This window comes from Bombus vancouverensis, chromosome 3, assembly GCF_051014615.1.
Source record: "Bombus vancouverensis nearcticus chromosome 3, iyBomVanc1_principal, whole genome shotgun sequence".
Classification (NCBI taxonomy): Eukaryota; Metazoa; Arthropoda; class Insecta; order Hymenoptera; family Apidae; genus Bombus; species Bombus vancouverensis.
In genome coordinates this window covers 14,172,250-14,183,203 of record NC_134913.1, presented here as the reverse complement: position 1 = coordinate 14,183,203, position 10,954 = coordinate 14,172,250, and the positions used below count along the sequence as shown (strand labels likewise).

At 33.4% G+C, this 10,954-nt stretch overlaps 1 protein-coding gene across 1 annotated transcript in view; it reads left to right on the top strand.

The window, feature by feature from the left end:
* Positions 1-5,101: 5,101 nt before the first annotated feature.
* Positions 5,102-10,954, top strand: part of LOC117153981 (uncharacterized) — a 73,997-nt gene continuing 68,144 nt past the window's right edge. Inside the window, exon 1 of the mRNA XM_033328550.2 lies at positions 5,102-5,509. The gene's annotated coding sequence lies outside the window, so the exon portion shown is untranslated. The remainder of the gene's footprint in view (positions 5,510-10,954) is intronic.

The following is a 10,954-nucleotide window of genomic DNA, read 5'->3' as shown; positions in this document are numbered from 1 at the left end:
AAATGTCTTAGAACGTTATAACAATTATTTTATATCGAATCTTCCCTTAGAGGACGTGGACAGATAAATATGAAACTTCGATGGAACGCATCTAACGATTAAATATCAGATATCTATGAAATTCATCTAAATGATTAAATATCAGATATCTATGGTATTCATCGAACGATTAAATATCGAATAATATGCGCAATATAAAATAACAGTTAGCAACATTTCGATGTTACGGATTAATTGAATTAACTTTTAAATCGAAACACAAACGTGTTAACTACAGTCTGCGGATTAAAGCGATTACAACTTTTTCCTTTTTCTTTTTTTTTTTTTTTTTTTTTTTTGATAGGAAAACTTCTACTAATACTTCTGTGTAAGCCTGTGAGGTAAACTTCGACTTCTAAACTAACTTCGTAAGCTATAGAACTAAAACAGAGTAATCGTAATGTGATACGAATAGTCGGAAGAAATTTAACATTTATTTAAAAACTATATATATTTATTTAAAACCCGCTATATTGCAGAGTCTTTAACTATATTTTTATGAATCTGTATAATTTTTTAGAATTTTAAAAGGAAATATATATATATATATTTATATATATATAATATATATATATATATAGAGAGAGAGAGAGAGAGAGAGAGAATGTTACAAGGAAGTGATCTAAAACTTCGTAAATTTGTAGTACATGTTTAATGAGATAAGTAGAAAGTGTCTGATAAGTGTAGATCCTAAAATTAATCCCGTTTATTTGATATGCCGTACCTTTTATTTAACATTTAAATCGAACGTTTAAATCGAACCTTCGATAGAATAGATGGAAGAAACGTGTCCAATAAAATCTCCTCCATCATGTGATTTGATTTCATTGAATTTTTCTTTTATGAATACACATAAAGAGAATTCTACCTATTGTGGACACACGAAAAAATAAATAAATAATGCATGTCGTGCAATACCGGTTACAGAAGGAATAAATAGAGATATATTTATGTATTATCCACAGATGGCAGTTGTACGGTGACTACGAAAAGTATTTAAATAATATGAATATAGATATACCGTACATGTATTAAACTTGGTATTATTTCATGGTACTTTCATACGATTACAAAGATTTGATATTGCGAAAATGAAATATAAAAGCTGATAGGAAAACGGTTCATTGGAAAATATGGACATGCGCAAATATTTTCTCGTACCCGCGGTATATTAAAACAGAAAGTCAAATGGAATATTTTTTATCAATGCGGAAGAATATTTTTCTCTTTTTCTTGCCCAGGCAATTGCATTTCAAATATTCTATAACGTTGATTAAAATTTCCTTTTCTCTCGAGTGAGTGCTATAAGGTCAGAAAAGACACAGACCTTTTCTTTGCAACTTGCTGCATATAAAACTGCGCCCTTTTACAGGCAGCCATGTATATTCCAAGCGTGATGAAGGGATTAGATCATCGTATCGTAAATTATGCTTACTTCCAACCGCAAAGGCAGACTTTCCATGTGCTTGTCCCTTTGCTTTGAGGGTCAGCGAACTCTTCGCTCTATATGACAGAGACAGCCTAGAATCCAGGGGGAAATTTGAAAGTCAATCAAGGAAGGAACTGTAAGATGGACAGGGCAAGGTCTCGTAGAAATGCATGAGATTCGTTTCTCGCAAATTACGAGACACGGAAACGTTTAAAGTCATCTACAGACGGAAATCTGTTCAAGACAGTCGCGGTAATGTTTCTACCTTATATTTCATACGTTAAGCCTGCTATTATTTAAATCTGTTCTTTGAAATCGAGTAGAATCAAAGTAGCTGAAGAACTACAGCCGATAAAATTACGTTTAAAACTGAATGAACAATAATTTTTACTTTCGTTACGCTGTTGTTATCGATTATCCATTATTTCTTACGGCAAGAAATGGGAACGTGCTTAATTTACGATAAAAGCGAGAAACGGTACGTGAAATATTTTTCACGATAAATTATTTTCATATTGTTTGAAATAATTTTACGCTTCCGCAATGTAAGTGGCGAATGTAATTGAACAAGAATCATTTTTAATAAATGTAACAGCTATATCGTAAAGTATATTATAACGTGTTAATTCATAAAGTTACGTAAAATTATTGGAAATCTATGTACGTAGGTATGTTTAAATATTTCATTCATGTTTTTATTCCATTGAATTGCAAGTTATATAAAATCGTTTCATTAATAGTATACAATTAAATAATATAAGAATTGTGAATTAAGAATATTGCTTATTAATGATATAAATAATTAAATTAGTAGTAATATATACTTAACACGTTCTTGTATTTTGTTATTAACGCAGAATTAAATGGTTGAAAAATTACAATTATTTCACTCTTCTTTCAAGATTATTTCAATCTCGATCTCATGTTTTAGAAGGGAAAACTATGATTTTTGTTCTTAAAAAATATCGTTCTCTAATAGTCTGCATCAGAATCATGATTATCGTAAATACAACTATAATTGTATTATTGAAACAACGTCATCGACGAGTTTCTCAAACTACATAGATGCTATTGAAACAAACTACATACGTACATAGTAAGTTTATATGAATATTAAACATAAGAAACTTCGTTTGACTTGATTTCGTTGAAATCAGCTTGTCGAAGTGCATCATAGAAACAAGTCACGTCGATCAAAGTTGTAGCGCAATATCCACTAGACCGTCATTAAAGTCATCGTTGGTACATTAATAGATGGTATCATACAGTTAAACGACATGTCATAATATTCTTCCATCTAAACCATAATAGTAACAGACTATTTCCTACAGACTAGAGGCATTTCATGGGAAAATCATATAAATTCTTAAATACAATAATGTATAATACACATACGTACATATATGAACCAAGTTTGTAAGCATAATTTATGGACTACGATAAATACGTGAAACATTTTAAATTCTGTATTAGATTCGAAGAAATCTCGGATAAATCAAAAGATATTAAATACTACAAAACTGAGAGCATTATTAAGGATTAAGATATGATTTTTTGGAAGATGTAAATATAATTTATCGATAGTTTCAAAGACGAAGGTCAAATAAATCTAATTACTTTGTTAATTACTTTGTTGCTTCGTTATAAAACTAACAATTATCTTTTATCTAAAGGATACGTTATAATACAAAGATTCTTAAAATTATTCGATGGAATGATATCCTATTGATATTAACGCTGGTTACCTACTTTTTAACCCATCGTTTACAGAGAACAGTTTATTTATCGAATCTATAAACTTTTTTGCCCGCATCAGAGCTTTCATCGACGATTTATGACGTACATGGTGCAATAATGCCCAGTGCGATTCTCTTTAATATCCCACGTTGCATACATTCTCGTACCGATTACACAAATTGTTTGAATTCAAGAAACTCGAGATCACTATACCGGTATAAATTTGTTATTTACTTGACCTGAAATATCCTTTCAGGTTTGAAGTGAAGTTGAAATTCTTTCAAATAATCTTTGACTTAAAGATGTTATTTATAGTTTCGCGTTTATCGATATTGATTCCCTAAATTCAACTGATTTTATATGTACACGCTATTTATTTTACGATTTAAGCATTACATGCTAGTTTAAGTATTATTTACATACCAGCTACTTGAAATCCATTTAATTTCATGTAACTTAAGTAATTACAGAACAAGGTTTAACTTTTACGCTAACTAAACTCAAAATGTCCATGAAGCATGATTTGTTTCTGGAAAGTCATCTAACTATTTTAACTAACGAAATGAATAACGAAAACTATCGATTTTCAAAACTTTATAATATAACGGAATCGTTTTACATATTTGCGGAGAAACAACACAACAGTTTTCGTCTATGAATACGAAATAAAAAATCTAAATAAAAATTATATTAATCCTTTCGGTACGAGTTGTTTTTTAACATCGATGGTACGTATACAGCAGTAAAGCATGTGCGTGGCCTGAATACATTTCCGGTCTCTTTATAACGATTGTGAACAAATAATGTAAAAATAACCTTCAAAACTATAACGTATGTTTCAAGATAAAGAAAATAATCACAGACTTCGCTGCATGCATAAGCATTCGTAGACCACATCAATGGAATTTTTTCTGATGAATATGATGTACTTCTCCTGTAGGAAAGTATGAGATGACTTGTTTGTTTGTAAGAAATGTTCAAGAGCAGTTATGAAATCATTTATGGATTTCACTACGTTTTACATATTCGAAACTTTCCATCTTTGCATTCCTTTTCTGTCTCTCCTTTCTCATGAATACTCGAATACATGATTTTTTCAAATGTAATGAAAAAAAAATGTTAATTCGTATATTACAAAACTTCACAAAAATAATCGTAAGAATCTGTTCTATTTTTTCCCGTATATTTCCTTGTTTGGAAAAAGGAATAATTTATGACTTGTAATTTATAAAATTACACTAATAATATTAGTCTACTTGTGCAAGATGGCTCCCATACATATATTTGTCATATCAGAAAATATAGACCTAACCAAACAGCGATATTACACATTTACAGGTTAACGTGCGTATATATGTAGTACCTATTTACAAGTATCACAGATTACCTCTCGCAAAAGTGCGTAGGAATGGCACTTCAAATAATGAAAAGTAAGAAAACATATAGACTAAAGTAAAGTTGTAAATCTAAACTACAGTTCAAGTTATACAAGGCATGCAAACCTTCTCTTGAAACGTCAAGCGTGTGCTTCGATATACGATATAAAGAAACATAACCCGCGAGAAAAGCTATATAGTACATACCACACAGATCCCCCGTCGCAATCTTTGTCAATATGCGCAACGAAATCGGCAATTTTCGCGCCGCCACTCAAACACCGTTTCTCCCGTTTTGGGTAATTGAATCAAATCCAGATCATCCATGTTTACAGCGAAGCAACACGTGAGACCGCCAAAAGTGCTTTCCACCCCCTCGCATAACTGACATCGGCCGTCCGTGGATCCAACGGAAGGATTTTGAACGTTGGAGAATGCGTAACGCTGATTGGCTATTGGGCTCGGGGTCGATGGTGGAAGGGGACGCCGGGTCGCGACGAGCCTCGCAGTACCGCTTCGACTGTGAACGCGGTAGGAACTGGATCGTTTATATTATAAAGCTCCTTTATCGTTCGGAACGATTACATTCGAATGTTTTTTCAAGCGCTAACGACGTAATCGACGTTTGGTAAGCGATTAGTAACCGCGAATCCGTGTCGATTCGTGGATGATTCTCGAGCTATTTCGTGCGTGTACGTGACATTAAGTGGCACGTAAACAGGTGCACCTATTCGCGTAGCGCAAGAAACGAATCACGGAGGTCGTTGCACGTAATATCCACCGACAGACGGGACAATTCGGGTGCACGATCTATGTCTATGACTGTGCAGTAGCGGATACACTTCTCGACCACTTGTCTGTCACCAACCGCCACTATTGTCTCGCGAAGACCGAGCTGTAAATCTTCGTTGCTTATACTGTTTTCTCGGTGAGTCTTAATTTTTTACTTATTCGGTGGTATAATAATACCGTTATAATGAAGTAAAAGTTTTTGGATATGTGATTTCTTGTAACTTTGATTGAAGAGACGCCATCATTATTTTGAATATCCCGCCACTAGCGAGGGAAACATAATACAGAATGATTCTTTCATTTCCTTACATTCGGTTTGGTAATTTTAATCCTTTTCTCCTTTTTAATTCGTAATTTAATTGTGAGGACATATGCTATGGAGCAATTTTTGTTACTTTTAGCATCGTAGCTTTATTTGTTAAGACTGTTGAGCAATACGATTGTTTACTTTATTTTCTGCCTAGTTTGTGATTGCTTTACTTTTGAAGACAAGTATTTTGGAAATATAAACTTTTACATATTGGTATAATATTGATATACTTGAGATAAGCTTGTTTATGCTGTTAGTGTTTAGGATCGTTTATTTATTAACGTTATTGTAATCATATGAACTAGTGTAAAATATATAAAATGTATAGTTCTATTTTAATAATCAATTTTTAGTGTCTTTAGCGAAACGAATTGATTCGTATTAAAAATGTCGTCTAGTGAATAGGAAAATAGGACACTGAAGGTTTAACTAATTTAAAACGATTTAGTTATTGAAGATAGTACTTGTTGAGCAAATGAATCGCTAAGTTGTCATAATGCTACAAATGATACATGCTTGTTAAATGAAAATTCATCGACTTTTCATTTTTCCATTCGTTTAAGAAACGTGTTATCCTATTAGTTTATTCCATTAATCTTTATAATGACATATGTAAACAAAAGTGTATAAATAATAATAGGAAAATAATTCTTTAACTTAAATGTCACTTACTTAATGTTTTATAGAATGATATAAGTATACTACTGATAAGATTAATTAATTGAGAACGGAATTAATGCTGTTTACTGTAATCAGAGAGAAAATGGATTAAGGAGCGAGAAGATTTCGAACGTAACGAAATTATTTGTTGATTAAATATCTCCTCCAACCCGACAAGCAATGCAGGTTATTACAAATAGTTTTTACTTAATTTCCAATTAGTTATCGTATCTATAAGGCGTGGTTAAAGTTTTGGTACATAAATTTAGTTTGCATCGTATTGTACCGATTTATTTATATATCCTTTTTTATGTGATTTATGTTATCGAGTTAGGATTATATTAAATCATTAATAAAATGAAAGCAAAATGGAAATTGAAATTAAATAAAATAGAATTGCATTAAAATAAAATGAAATAAAACTGAACTAAAGCAAATTCAATTAAATTATTTTTTTTTGCTTGCCTATGGGATTCTGGGATTATTAAAATTCCTATTACGTACTCGTATTCTCGCTAATTATTAACACAACGAATGAGACTATTTCTTCGGTTATATTAAATACGCAATATCAATTACGGGTAATTAAATACACTATTCGAACGTTCTCCACAGAACTCTTGTTATTAATACATTATGTAAAATTTGAAACCAATTCGATGTATATATAGAGGTTGCAAGGCATTTATTGCAAACATATGCTTAACGAAAAATTAGTATACAACATTAGTAATAGTCTCAAACATACAATTAGTTGCGGTAAATGTCCTGCAATTCCTACGTACATTTTCATACTCGTTTGAAATTTTAATAATACGTTAATCTTGTCACAGTATCGATAGGATATCAAGATATTCTTAATAATATGTACACAAGGAGTTTGCAGGGGTATTCAAATATTTTCGCGAACCACTGTAATTCAGCACAAGAGCAGAAAATTCCAGATTTTTTAGTTCTCGATCAGAGTGAATGTTTATACAAGTAACATTCGCTATCTGTGTCCATATTTACCGAACATTTCCATTAAACCTGCGCCAAGCTCGTAGAATGCCTCAGGTCGTATATGAGACGTCAGTTTTATCAAACGAAACGGGACCAGCTAATGTTTAATCTCGTAAACTGAAGTTGCCAGCAGAAAAGTACGGTTCTATATAGTAATTGGCGAGGACCGTGAAACGCGAAAGACGAGAAAGAATCAAAAGGCGGGGGAATACGACGAATCATGGCAATCCATTTTATTTTCCAGCCATCGATTAACGGCCAACGTTTAATTTTATTTCTTTCCTGAAACTCAATTAGAATCGTCGCGACAATCGCGAAAAACCGCAGGCAAATCTGCCAACGTATCGATCGTAGCGGGCGCCAATCCCTCTGCGTTAAATGAAATAACGAAATTCAAGATGTAAATTTCACGAAACTTTTCCTCTCGGATCTGTTCGCCAGTTAATGCTTCAAATACTTCTCCAGAATATAGCTATTTGCTTTTAGCTGGAGAGCGGAGCGCTACTTCGCTTAAACGTGAAACAGCGAGGATTAGGTATTTCAAAGACACTGTCTATGGAAATCGCTGAAATTTCAGCCATTTAATTTCACACTGACCTACCCCTGTTTTGTAAATACTTTACGAGAGGGCGCTGCTCGTTACCATTTTGTGTAGTCACGAAGCGTCTAATCTTCGAAGGAGGATCATCTTAACAAGATACATCTCGGGGTCGATATTATCCGAGATGAATAAAAGTTTTTCGATTCTTGATATTTGATTTTTTAAGTAGAATTTTCCGTTGATCCAGGCTTGAATCATCTTCTTTTTCGTCCACCCGAATGCTTATTATTAGATGAGAATAATAGGAAGGTGTTTCGCAACATCAAAGACAGCAGGAAACGAGCTAATAAAATTGAAGTCGCTTAGCTCTTAATATATTTAGTATGAGTAATTTTTTAAATATAGCCATCTATTAGCGTGCGTTTGAACCTTTTTCTTTTTCGTGCACCTGAGTGCTTTTTATTAGACCGAGTGGTACACGTACCTAGGAAGCTTTTCGTGCTTCGCAACTTCAAAGTAAACAAAGGACATTTGACAAAGTCAACAAGCGACGAGTTAATAAAATTGAAATTAAGATAGACAGAAAGACAATACGTGTGTAGTACCTTTGTGGAAGATAATATAAGATGGAAACGTATTTGACGCAACAGAAATATCTTTCTGCGAGTGTAGGAGACGAGGAATCAATTTAGCAAAATAAAGTTATCGAGTACCAGATAAAGTAACTTTAATAATCTTTGTTTCTTATATTCTCGTGAATAATAATTCTTTAGTCGATAGTTTCATAGATATTTAGAATAATATCTACGTATATTTCAAATTATTTATAAATGCATAAAAATCCACGGTTTGTTTAATCGTATAGATAAATACATAGATACGTCGAAGGTTTATTTTGAAAATTCATTAGAAACCTAAGAAGTGAATTTACGAACTGCACAGGCGGATAAGTTTGAACACGAGGAAGAGGTGTGGTTCTTGAGTTCGATGATTTTTCCAAGTAACGGTTTTAATTCACGTGCGAATGTTAAATTGGAAATCCTTTAAGCTCTACGCAAATTATACACACGGTTTACACAATAAATATTTATAGAGGTGAAAATGATCTTTAAAACAATCCTTCGTATTAAAACCAAATATTTGAGTAATTCTTAAGCCGAAGATCGCGTATACAAACATTGAATATATTACATAGAGGAAACGTTGCAGAGTAACGTAAAATAATGTTCGTGATACAATTAAAGGCCGCGCTTAAACTAACAGTTCGATCGGTAAAATTCATTACCTTTTAAAAATTCAAATCCAATTAAACAGAATCCAACGAAATTGAATTTCCGCTCAAAAATCTTGTACAAGCCTTTAAAAATCAACGTATGTACCTACTTGTCGCTGTATAAATTTCCCTGCCTTAAAACAAGTAGAAAATACAAACTATATAAACCACATAATTTTTATCGCTTTATATCACGTTGCTATAATACGTCTTATATCACGCGTAATATAGTTTCTCAGTCACAATGGCGTTACAAGGGCGAGACCATACGTGTCTTAATGGCGTTGTTTTGTTGATATCGAATAATGTCGCGCATCGACGATAGGTGACGCGAAGAAACGCGCGAGCAAAATCTCAAAGAGACGCTGACAATGCCTCCGTGTAACGTAAGGGATGAAATGAAAAGTCGAGGACAAGTTTCTTTTTCCTTTCCTCGTCCGTAGTCAGTTAAGAAGAAAGTGAGAATGGAAGGGACAGCAGCCATGAAGTATGTATGTTTTCACGTCGGTGCTCTCATTGTCTGCTGCAACGTTACACTGCGCTTCGTCAAAGATGCCCTGGTATTGCGAAGCTTTATGGTCAAAGCACGTCGAATAGCCGTCAAGCGAGTGTATACGACCTATTTGTGACCCAACAACTAAGCTCGATATTAATTCCAGACCTTTGATCCTCGGCCAATGAGTTCACCTGATTATCGTAATTGAGCAGTTACAATTTTAATCGGTTTACGAACGCTTCGATTTTAAAGTAGGCTCGCGTATCAAGAACAACAGATTTTAAAATGTCGGATCACATCCGACGAGATTCGTATTTTCTGCTTCGTCGATCACGTTTTTATCGATGATTTGCTTCGAAGTTTCGCGAACATTGCAGATCGTTATGAACGTTATTGATTATGATAAATCCTGTAAGAATATATTGTATAGATTTGTATTATTGGTACTGCGCCATGGCGTATTCGTTTTATCGCCTGAATAAACTATATACATAATGATACAAATATTACGCAATACGTGTATCGTACGTATTTCATCTGGATGTTAAAATCAATGGAATTGTCTTTCTACTAGAAATCTTCGTCTCTGACGTTTACAGCGTATAGAAAGATAGGAAATTTGTGAGACAGGAGAAATTTGACAAACTGAACGTGTATCTGACTACGTTCGTAAAATTATAATACGTATCCGAATGTGACAAAAACGTCTCGTATAAAGGCAAGTGTTTATTTATTAGGGCGAGAGCTGTGCTTAATTGCAGAAAAACAGACGCGCGGAATATCTCGTCCGTGGGAATTTACGAACAGTATTTCGTTGCGAAATAACTCATTCGTAGCGTCGTACAAACGTATTGCGTCGCGAAATAACTTGTCCGTGGCCATCGTACGAGCTGTGTATATGCAATGTCGTGAGATATCTGTACCATAGTTGCGAAGCGGTTAAACGAATATATTTAATGATTTCGTAGTGGTTATTACATAATTAGCTGAAGATGTCAACGGTATTTGTTGATGTTTTTTTTATCTCGGAATAAAGAGAGGATGTATTACAGAAATTCTTTATTCAGAAATATTAGAAATTAGGATTTCCAGTAGTTTCTATCCTATGCGATAATGTATTGATTGATGGATTAATTACAGTGGATTAAACAGAAAACGATGATTACCGAACTCGAACTTAATGCAGTAGTGTGATATGACATCTCTCGATTTTAACGACTCTTCACTCTTGACTCTCCGGTGACTAACCGACGATCAACGACTACGAGAAGTTTCTTTCGTTTTATAAGGAAACAATGG